Source organism: Sinocyclocheilus anshuiensis, unplaced genomic scaffold, assembly GCF_001515605.1.
Source record: "Sinocyclocheilus anshuiensis isolate Anshui unplaced genomic scaffold, SAMN03320099.WGS_v1.1 scaffold539, whole genome shotgun sequence".
NCBI lineage: Eukaryota > Metazoa > Chordata > Actinopteri > Cypriniformes > Cyprinidae > Sinocyclocheilus > Sinocyclocheilus anshuiensis.
Genome location: NW_015549612.1, coordinates 663,572 through 676,029, shown reverse-complemented (window position 1 = coordinate 676,029; position 12,458 = coordinate 663,572). Strand labels below are relative to the sequence as shown.

The 12,458-nt window shown below is 35.4% G+C and overlaps 1 long non-coding RNA gene across 1 annotated transcript in view; it reads right to left on the bottom strand.

Annotated features, from left to right (window-relative positions):
* Nucleotides 1-8,357: 8,357 nt before the first annotated feature.
* The window catches only part of LOC107659238 (uncharacterized), a 20,281-nt gene continuing 16,180 nt past the window's right edge, over nucleotides 8,358-12,458 (bottom strand). The window contains exons 2-3 of the long non-coding RNA XR_001630888.1: nucleotides 11,682-11,923; nucleotides 8,358-8,455 (exon numbers count right to left, since the gene is read on the bottom strand). This is a non-coding gene — a long non-coding RNA (uncharacterized LOC107659238). The remainder of the gene's footprint in view (nucleotides 8,456-11,681; nucleotides 11,924-12,458) is intronic.

The window sequence follows — 12,458 nt, the reverse complement described above, 5'->3', positions numbered from 1 at the left end:
CTGTGTGCATTGAATTTATTTAATACACGAGTTTCACAATTTGAGTTGAATTACTGAAATAAATGAACTTTTCCATGGCATTCTAATTTATTGAGATGCACCTGTATAGTGAGATGAAAGTGCCAGGCAGTTAATGCAATTGAAAATCTACATTCAAAACTCCTTGATTATAAAGTGAACATATATAAATCGTTACTTTGAACCGATCTGAAATCGTTTCTGGTTCCCACTGACTTTTTTCTCCATACTATGGAAGTCAATGGGGGAATGCAATCGTTTGTTTACCCACATTCTTCAAAATATCTTCTTTTTTGTTTAGCAGAAGAAAGAAACTCATACAGGTTTGGAAACAATTAGGGTGAGTAAATTCAAATTTCCACTTTTTTGATGAACTGTGTTCCTTTAACATGCTGGTGAACTCCGAACAGCACTTCCGTAAGACCTAGAATAACAGATGTACCTTTGAAGCTTTATTGTAATATGCATCTGAAAGTATTTTTGTGCTCACACACACAGGTTCCTGCATCTGTAATGTTTTACCTGAGGGTTTCATCTTATTTATAGAGCTGTGTTGAGTCAGGTGATTTGTATCTCCATCACACTTTTCACTGCTACCTCTTTATTGTCTTCATTTCGTTCTCTTTTATTCGTTTAACCTTGGTGAAGTTGCCTCGTTGAGCTGTTTGGCTTTAAAGGAACACTCCACTATTTTTGAAAATAGGCTCATTTTCCAACTCCCCTAGAGTTAAACAGTTGAGTTTTACCGTTTTCGAATCCATTCAGCCGATCTCCGGGTCTGGCGGTAGCACTTTTAGCTGTAGCTTAGCATAGATCATTGAATCTGACCGTTAGCATCTTGCTCAAAAATGACCAAAGAGTTTCGATATTTTTCCTATTTAAAACTTGACTCTTCTGTAGTTACATCGTGTACTAAGACCGACGGAAAATGAAAAGTTGCGATTTTCTAGGCCGATATGGCTAGAAACTATACTTTCATTCCAGCGTAATAATAAAGGAACTTTGCTGCCGTACCATGGGTACAGCAGGCGCAATGATATTACGCAGCGCCTGAAAATAGTCCCCAGCTAGGTAACTTCCAATAAGCCTATTTTCAGGCGCTGCGTAATATCATTGCTCATTGTATAGTTCCTAGCCATATCGGCCTAGAAAATCGCAACTTTTCATTTTCCGTCGGTCTTAGTACACGATGTAACTACAGAAGAGTCAAGTTTTAAATAGGAAAAATATAGAAACTCTTTGGTCATTTTTGAGTTAGATGCTAACGGTCTAATCAGATTCAATGATCTATGCTAAGCTACAGCTAAAAGTGCTACCGCCAGACCCGGAGATCTGCTGAATGGATTAGAAAACGGTGAAACTCAAATGTTTAACTCTAGGGGAGTTGGAAAAGTAGCCTATTTTCAAAAATAGTGGCGTGTTCCTTTAAGTTCCAATAAAATTTTGTAAATGCTGATCAGACCTCTCCTCCGCTCCTCCTCCCCTCACGTTCTCTCTCAATCTCTCTGCCAGTATACACTCAGGATCTCTGTCATTAATTTCCTCTGATGGAATTCCTGAATCAGCTAAATGAGCAGAAATATTCCTATCACCATCTCCACACAGTTATTTACATAATAGCAATTTGGTTTGTGCGTAATGGCAAAATAGCTGTTTGCATAAGTACAAAAGGAATAATCTTATTCACTAATAATAGATTATTCATTAATAATCTTATTCTTAATCACCAAGAAGATCGTTGGTGCCTCTCTCCCCTCCCTCCAGGACATTTACAACACCCGTCTCACACGCAAAGCCCTCTGCATTGCAGGTGATCCCACCCACCCGACACACAGCTTCTTTAGTCTGCTGCCATCAGGGAGGAGACTGCGGAGTCTCCACTCTGTGTGTATGTGCTGTACATGTGGAAGAATTGACAATAAAGCAGACTTGACTTGACTTGACTTGACTTAATGATTTTGCAGTCAAACAATTTTTGGCTTAATAGTTTGGTGGTATGCTCAAATTTCAGTGAACAAATTAACCGTTTGCAGGGAATATAAATTTTCTTTCTACTTGCCACAGAAGCCCAGGCAATCACACACTCACATTCATACACACGTATATACTACACACACACATAGCCTATATATATATATCTCAGCCAAAAGAAAAAAAAAAAAACTTTTTCAGGATACTTGATTTTAAAGATACCAAGCGAAAATGTACAGAAAAAATAATTTATTTGAAAAAAAAATTCAAAGAAATGCTGTTCTTTAGAAATTTTTTATTCATCAATGAATCCTAAAAAGTTTCCCTATTTCCTCAACAAAAAATTTCAGCCACAGAGCAGAACTATTTTCAATATTATTGATAATAATAAGAAATGTTTCTGCACCAAATCAGCATATTAGAATGACTTCTGAAGGATCATGTGACACTGAAGACTTGGCTGTTTTGCCATCAGAGGAATAAATTGATCATATTATTTTTCCGTACATTTCTGCCATATGTATATTAACATATTAACTGACAGTCATCACTGATAAGCTACTACTAAATATTGTAGAAACCTAATTTGCTGTAAAGTTGTTTTGCAACAATTTGTATCGTGAAAAGCGCTATACAAACTTGAATTGAAAACTTGAATTGAAAATAAATTACATTTTACAATGTAATAAAATAATAATAATAATAAACAGTTTAAAATAACTAAAGGTATATTTGATCAAAAATACACTAAAAATAGTCATGTCGTGAAATATTTTTGCAATAAAAATGACTGTTTTCTATTTTCATTTACATATAAAAATACACCCATAACACTGTTGTCCTCTGACCCATATTTTGTAAATAAATTGCTAAACACAACAAAATCTAAACCAATACTAACTAATAAAATAAAATAAAATAAAATAATAAAAAGTCTGGGTATGGTGGCCAATTCTCACTATTAACTAGTTGCTTATTAGCATGCTTAATAGCAATAATACTATTATTAACATATTAACGCACTTATAAAGCACATATTGTGCATGACCATATTCTACATCCCTAAACCTACCCAATACCTAAACTTAACAACTACCGTCCTAACTATTAATAAGCAGCAAATTAGGCGTTTACTGAGGCAAGTCAGTTAATGGTGAGAACTGGACCTTAAAATAAAGTATGACCAAAATCTGCAGTGGAAGATGGCTATTGTCCAGCTCCAAGCCAACGTTATGATGCATTGGCTTTTCAATGAAATGTTGAAAACACAATATACCAGCAACGGACAAACTAAGGCCGAAGAGTGTGAAAAGCAAAATCGATTGCTTTCAGAGGATTCATTGTGTTCTGGTGAGTCATGAACAAAATTTCAACCTCAACTCCTTTTCCAAATGTCAAACAAGTCTTAATTTAGAAACAAACGATTAAAGCTTTCACCTTGAACTGTCAGTTTTGAAGTTGACTATATTCACTTAACAAAAAGCCAAAAAAATCTTTATGAAAGTATAGCTGCCGTCTCAAAAAAATAGATTATCCTGGAGTCTGAACACCAAGAAGCTGACAGCAGCGTTTGAGCAAATCGCCTGATAAATGTGACCCAATCTTAGAAATGCCATGGCTTTTTCCCCACAGCACACAAATATCCCCTAAACAAACATGCCCGCTCTCTCTCATTCTCACAGCTGCCACATTTCCGTCTAATTGTCATGTATTTTTAATATATTCCTTTGAGCTCCTCCAGATGAATTGTGAAGTAATTGCAAACTTGACATTTACCTCAATTAATAAATCACACACTAAATGGACGGGTCACTGTTCTGTTATCAGCTAGACCTGGGATGGTATTCTTCTGAGGTGAACCTTGCCACGGAAGTACATCTAGAAGAGTTGAAGTTTTATGTTCGGAGTGTCTCCAGTCCTGCTCTTGCTCTTGGTCACTATGCAGATCGATACAGGAAGGCTTATGAGAGCCATTTAATGTCCACGTGTCGATTATGTTTGGCTGTACTCCAGCGTCTGAGAGTTGTTTGTCACAATAATGAAATACATAATGCATGATGGGAAGGGAGAAATAAAGAAGCTACATCTGGTCCCTTACGAGAGAGGAAAGAGTTAGAAGGAGAGCGAGAGGATGATGGAGAATGCCGTAATTCTAATCAGATGTTAATAGTGTCTTGCGCAAGATGAGAAATGCCGGTGTTCTGTCGATTTGTGCTACCCTGTCAGATTTTGCTACCTCCCATTAAAACAGTGGGTAGTACAATTCGACAACAAAAAATGCTACCTGTAAAATTATGGTTTATTAACGTCTACACCTACCACAACCCTAAACCTACCCTTACAGTAATGCAAATACAGTAATTATGTGTTATATCCGCGGTTGTAGCTAGACGGGATACAGCTACAGAAAACCAACAATAAATAATATTTTCTACCTATTAGATTGTGTTTTATTAAAGTCTACACCTACACCTACCCCAACCCTAAACCTACACTTACAGTAATGCAGATACATTCAATATTGTTGTTCAGCATGAGAAAAAGGATGCAATATTGATGTGCGCATGTGCAGTAAACCCTGGTGGGACAATCTGATGAGTAGGATAAAATGTCAGGACACCGGCACGGATCAACCTGTTCTTAGCCATTTGTGGGGATCACAAAATAAAAAACGATATTAATAATTAAATTACCGAACACGTCACCTGACCTCCATCTGTTCCATCTAATTATCCTCACGTCGCGCATTAAAAAGCAAGCTAACAAATGCAAAACCTCATAACACAATTGAGCTTCCTGTGCCTCAAAAATTAATTAATATTCTTTTATTCTCCTCGGAAGACAACCGCCGAATCACTCCGAACCGCCGAATAGCCCCAGGGCTCTGAATCCTGTGATTTGTTTGCAGAATAAGGGATTTTATGTGTTATATATTAGTCAAATGCTAATAAATACAAAGCCAAAGTGTTACATATTGTGTTTTCGTTGCTTCTGAGGAAAGTTAAAGATCGTAGATGCATCCGTTTCTCCTTAATTTGGTATTTAATGCTCTCTTCGGCCATTTATAGTTATTCATTTGGATTGTTTGTTTGTCCATTTATGTATTCACGGTTGTTTTTCTTGTGAACAATAAGGGAATGAACTAATGTGCTTTCTTATATGTCTGAGGTAAATGCAACTACACACAATGAACAAACAAACACACGATACTTACTGGTACACACAAACACATAATAAACTGGCTTGAGAGAGAGAGGGAACCAGTATAGACGATGAAAGAGAGAACTTAGATTCCCCCTTTTGAACTCCCTATCAAAGCGCATTGGTTTAAGTAAAGCAGCTCTAAACTGCATGGCCTGAGTTGATCTGCAAACGTCTTCTATGGTAAGAAAAGAGGAAAGGACCACAGAAACTGACACTGCAATTAAACCAGGGCTCCCTAGCGGCAATGCTTCTCAACCTTTTTTATGGTGACGCCACACTTTGAAAGAAAGAAAAAAAACTTTGGCGGCCGACCTCCAGAATATTTCATCTTAAAATAAAAAAAAAGAAAGAAAAGAATCCCTCAACACCCATATTAGGAGAAGGCAGCAGAGGAGAAGAAACCATGAATAAACAAATAAAAATACAATAGAAACACTGCTTTTGGACATCAAACGTCAACACTGTACTTCTGAACTTGTGAAAGTGAACAAGATGTGAGAACTAGTGAAGTCTTCCACAATTTGAAAAGCGCTGCCCTAAGGGTTTCATATATATGTACTCTGTAATGTTGCATCAATGTTACACTACAAGACTGCTGAACAGGTTTTATTGCCTTTATTGTCAAGAAAGTTCAACATTTATCACCCTGCTTGAAATATTTGGATTCGGTACATAAAATAACATTAGGGGACAAATGCAATTTTCTGTTCATTTATTTTTAATGCACAACCTTTAAAGTTGCTCCTGCTACCAGATTAAAAGATATTTGAATTTCAATTTTATGTTTTTCTAATGAAACACTGTGTTTGGGTGACATATTTTTATGGTGGGGGTAATGTCACTCACTTATGTAGCGTTTCTTATGTTCCATTAAGGGCTGAGATCTATAATTACATACACTCTAAAAAACGCTGGGTTAAATATGGACAAACCCAGAGAATTGGGTTGTTTTCAACCAACAGTTGGGTTAAATGTTTAACCCAACCTTCTGGGCAGTAACCCAACCGCTGGGTCAAAACAACCCAATCGCTGAGTTTGTCCATATTTTACCCAGCGCTGGGTTGTATTTAACCCAGCATTTTTAGAGTGTACAGATGTTTCTGAGAATTAATGATCTCATTTGGTTTAATATTCAAAAGACATTCTTTGTTCCTTTAGAGCATGTATAAATGATAAGAGTAAGATTGATTTAATTTGTAAAGTGTGTGTGAGTAAACGGGTGTATGTGTGCTTTTACCGGTAAAATGGTTGAGTGTGAAAATATTTTCTTTTCATAAAAGAAAGAAAATGGATGTGGTGGGAGGGGGAATAAATAAATGGATGAACCCTGTAGAGGAGAAGAAAATGTTGAAAGGAAAAGGAGAGAATTAAAAAGACACTACAGCTTATGGCTAAAATACAATCCATTAAAAACTAGCCCCTGTGATGAACACATACTCACACAAAATGTGTCTGCCGTTTACCTCCTTCTATATGCTTGCTTTATATACGAGTCAGTCACATCCATAAGCATATGCTTGTGTTTTACATCTGATGGAAAATTCCCCCGACATAATAATCAATCTTGACATCATTATTGAAGCAGAAGAGACATTGCCTAGACATATGTTTGCAAATATGTTAATATATTTGTGTTGTAGCAATTTTCATGTTCCAAGGGCTATTTTTTTAATAAAACTAACAGACTTCAACTTCTTTTTGTTATGTGAAGGTCAAAATAAAACAGTCTTTACAAACAGTTTTTAAACAAACTGTATACATTATGGGTCAAAAGTTAAAAGGTAAAGTATAAAAAGGGGCATTTTTTCTTTTTTTAAGAATACTTGAATACTTTTATTCAACATTAAATTGATCAAAAGTGACAGTAAAGATATTTACAAAGTTACAAAAGAGTTCTATTTCATATAAATGTTGTTCTTTAGAACTTTGTACACATCAAAGAATCTTGAGGGAAAAAAAACAGTTACTTAAAATTGTAATAACACTTAAAAAAAATACTGATTTTACTGTATTTTTGATCAAATAAATGCAGTCTTTGTGAGAATAAGAGACTTCTTTCAAAAACACAAACAAAAAATCTTACCGACCCCAAACTTTTGAACGACAAATGCATCCTTCAAATGCCTTGTCAGTGAAGAAGAGCATGAAATGAGATGTGTAAATTATTAAGTAATTTCCAGTACAGAATGCTATTAAACACGACGCACATTGTGACGTGATGAAAATGACATTTGCTTGTTCGTAAAAAAGCAAACAGTAAAAAAAAAAGTGTAAAAAGTGTGGTTTATTTTCTAAAAGTTCACAAGGCCAAAAGTGCCCACTGTTGAAGAAACAGCCGCACATGTGCAAGAATGTCAATCAAATCTGACACCTCCTTCTGGTTGTGCACCTGTTCGGTGTCAGTCAAGTTGTTACAACAGAGAATTTTTGCTGCTATTGACACGTCACACATTTTCACAGGCCTCCCTTTCTCCCCCAGACTGTCTGTCCTCATTTCTCATTCACACTTATGTGTACACCAAATAGCTTGTGGGCAAAATGTAAAGAGCATAATTAAAAATGCATATAACACAATGTAACTATTGCATCTAACCCAAACCTCAGTGTAGCTGCATTTTTGTAACAGTAGCTAGTTTGCTGCTAGTCAAATATTAATATCAAATATCAATAGTGGCCACACCAGCTTGTATTTGTAAGTTAATAAATGACTGAATATTAGCTAAAGGGAAAAAAAGGGGAAAGAACTACAAAATGCATCCCATGTGTCAACAACTTAATCACACCATCTGGACAGAATGAAGAAAATACTAAGCGAAAATCAAAAAGAGGATGCAAATCAAACAAATAGGTACTGACCAAGAGTGAATATGTGTTACATCTTCACCCAAATGTCAGGTTTTCCTTTGAAACATGCTTTTATGCAGAAAATGTGGATTTGAACGCATTTTAAAGATGCAAAATGGTTTACCACCCTATACAATCTAACAGCATGTGAAAGTTGTCATTATTACAGACAGCTCTGTCTCCTCTTCCTCCAGAACTAGAAGCATCTGTACATGCCTGGAATGAACAGACTGGACAGATGAAAGTGATGTTTTAATCAGGACACCTGCAGCTGTCTCATCTGTGTGATTTACAGAGCTGATATGAGGAGCTGAGGAGCTGGACAGAGGGGGAGGGACGGCTGAGGCAGCTGTATCTGGACGCCACTTCAGTTCAAGGGACCAAAGACAACGTCTCAGTGAACACTTCTTTGACCTTCCTTAAACCAGAATAAAACACAGTGAAGTCATTTATTAACCCTCAAGTTGTGCCAAACCTAAATGACTTTCTTTCATCAGTGGAACACACAAAATAAAAGTTTTTGTTTACATTATATATGTGTGTGTATTGTGTATATTTATCATGTATATATAAATACACACACGCATACAGTATATATTTCAAAAATATTTACATGTATTTACATGTGTGTATATATATATATATATATATATATATACCGCGGTGGCTAAAATGATCAAAACGCTAGTATTTTCACCAGCTAAAAAATGGTTTTAAGTCATTTATTTCTATCTTTTGCTGTAGTGTATCTGTAGGAAATTTCAGTTTACATTTCCAAACATTCATTTTACCATTAATTGTAATAATCCAGTGAGATTTTTGTTTGCACAAGGAGTCTGACAACAGCCAGGGCTCCACACATAGATCTGATCATCATCCAGTCTGTCTGGAATGACATGAAGAAACAGAACAAACTGAGACAGACTAAATCCAGAAGAACTGTGGCAACATCTCCAAGATGCTTCAAGAAACCTACTGTACCTGCAAAGCTACAGTGCTGTTAAAAGTTGTGCTGTAAAATGAGGATGCTGTCAAAAAATAATGTCATCGATTTACTTTATCAATTAACTTCTATAAACTAAATTAAATCAACATTTGGTGTGACCATCCTTTGCGTTTAAAGCAGCCTTTGCCCTATAGGTGCACTTGTGCATAGTTTTTCAGGTAGCTTTGCAGGGCACATGAGAACACAAAATAAATTGTGAAAAGGGTCCATTGTAAGGATAGGAATAATCGTATAGGCTTGTTTGAAAAAAATAAAAAATAAAAAAAAATAACAAGAAATACATTTTTAAAAATCCAGCCTGTATTTCCCAGGGAATATATCTGCTTGTAATTCATTTCTTTCCACTATATGAATAGTAATATTCAATCGCCACATTGCACATCAGCATAATTAATCTTATTTTCCACTTCGCTGGAGATAACTGCAATATAACAAAGAGTGAAAAATTGAAGGGGGTCTGAATACTTTCCGTACCCACTGTATATATATATACACACTGTATGTATGTATATATATACATATATATATATATATTAGTTTTTTTGGTAATTCCACTATAACATTTTCCAAAATATCTTGTTTTATATTCAACCAAAGAACGTGTGACAAAAAAGATTTGGAAAGACTTGATTAAATGATTTCTGGGTGAACTATTATTTTGAGTCCATAAACAGTAAAAGTCATATCTCAAAGAATGCTCAGCTGGTTTTTGTACTTTGTATTGTAGGTCTCTCCTTCACTGTTCTTTAAAATCTCAACGGTATAATTTGTGCAACCTTGCATACACAAAATTATAGTGTTCTGCCAAACCCCTGTGGTAAAGATTTGATGAACACTGCCACACATAATCACATGCAAATGAGCTTTTATGGAAAACTGTTTGGCAGAAGTGGCAAACTGCTCATTTTTGCCAAAGGTTTGCTAAAGGTTCACTGCTAACACTACCTGAATGCTTCTGGCAAACAATCAAATCTACCAATTATTTCCTACAATTTGTCTTTACAAGCTTTTTTTGACCGAAAAACCATGCGGTTCTGATCATTGGTCAGATATACAGAACATCATGTATGCTGCTTTCTCTCTTTCTCTGTGGTCCGATGAATTTGTGAGAGAACCATCGATGATTGTGTTTGGCTCAACAATTTCACAATGAGCTGAAATTTGTTTAGTGCTGACGTCATAGTGCAAAATGGCGCATTGTTCATTAGAAAACCTCTGGAGGTTTGAACGCCTCTGTAATGAATTTATTATCTTCCTGCTCCCTAGCTTTTCCTTTTTTATCATTTTCTCCCCCTACCTTCTCCATTTCAATGCCTCTCTTTTAATCACTTACTCCCTTACCTTCAAATTCAGAGAAGCAGTATTGGCAGGAGTATCAAAATACAGTACTGCCAAAGCGATATGAATTCAACTGCCGAAAACAATAAATTAGACTATATGGGGGGGGGAGAAAAGGAAAAGGAAGGAAGGAATAGCTCTAATTACATTCATTACAATAGAGCATTAAGGAGAGAATAAACATTATCCTGTCTCTCAGATGTATTTTCTGCTCATAGCACAAACCTTTTCCCAAGGAAAATAATCTTTTCTGTTTTAAGTTTCTAAACTGTTTTTTTTTATTATTTAAATTTTGAAGGTTTTTTTATTAGTTCATTCAAACTTATTTACATTAGTATTTCATTTTCAGTACAAACAGTATATTCTGTCTTCTTTTCCAATAAAACAATCCAAGCATTTCTAAAAAAATATAGATTTACTTAAGAAGTAGAATTGCATAAGATATTACAGACTTTTTTTCAGAGAGGATATATTTTGATTTCTGTTTATTTTTTTCCAATCCAATTGGCAAATAGTTGTTGTTGTTATTATTAGTAGTATTTTTGATAGATTTATGCTAAAGCAAGAAAAAAGAGGCAAATGTTTTAAGCAAGTTTAGATTCTTTTACTGGAAAACAAGACAACAATTGTTAAGAATTTTATTTGTTTTACTTTTATTTATGCAGAGATGTTCTTCTGGTTCTTTCAGTGCCTTTGTGTTCTTGTTCCATTTCTAGAATGCACCACAAGCCTTCCTTTAATTTATTTAATGGCTTGGTAACTTGCCATTTTGTGGACCTGTTCAAGGTCTGCTAACATTTGAGTTTGTTAGAGGCAAGGGGGAGGTCTACATTTTTCAATAGTTCATAGTTTCTTAAGTTTTCATTAAATTAGTTTGATTACAATTTTGAGGTTTTGGGTAGGTCAGCTTGATTGATTATTTCACTAATTAAAACCTTACACCACATGAAACGTGACTTTTTTTTTGAATTTCCATATTAAGGTCCAGTTCTGTCCTGCACACTTGCAGATTTTTTCTCCGTGTCCTTACTGTAAATTTTGCCATTTGCAGTTGATGAGTTTTTGTCTGTTAATCTTTAACCTCAATTTTTTACAATCTGAATGTGACATTAAATTCCTTATTACTCATATTTGAATACTTTTATGACTGAATTAAATAACTGAATCTATATTTGAATGGTGATTTAATAGCAAAGCCATAAAGCTGAGTGCCAAGATGCTTATGGCCAGCACAGTGCTACAGTAGCTCATAGAAACACCTTTCCACACACAAGCTACAGCACTGGTCCCCACCCTTTACCTTTCTCTCCTCATGAAGACAGCCATCCCTGATCCCTGCAGTTTGCGGTGTCTGAGTGAGCTCTGTGTGCGTGTGATACGCGTGGCCCCCACTGGGCATGACTGCAGTGGAGAGTGCTGCTGCCTGTGGGAGGTCAGAGTCTGGAATCTGGTGTCATGCCATCAGAGGCTATTAAAGCACTGGGTCCTGCAGCGAGAGAGTCAATGAGCCTGACACTCCACCGTCAGCTTCTGCTCATCAGGCTGGGAGGGACAGAGATACTGCTGGGATTAACACACACACAAACACACCTGCAGCAGACCGTTTAACACACACACACACACACACACCTGCAGCAGAACATTTAACTCATAAGCACACATACACACACCTCTAGCAAACCGTTTAACACACACACAAAATCTTTACTATAGAAATGAAAACATGCTGTTGTATGTTCTGCTTTTATATGACATTAAATATAACTACCATAAATATTTATTTACATTTTGTTTATGCAAAGCTGATGATTATTTTAAGCCTAAAAAATAATGGATATTAAAATACCTTTTTGACAAAAAATGAAAAATGAAACCACCCTAAATGCTACACATGAATTTAGGCATCACAATATTACAATGTGCAGTAGGAAATTTGATTTTCAACTTGAGTATTGATAAGGATTACATTTAACAGTGTAATTAATAATTCAAAACATTTAAATTATTAAGTGTTGAAGATTAATTTTAATCTTGTATTATATATATATATATATATATATATATATATATATAGCTC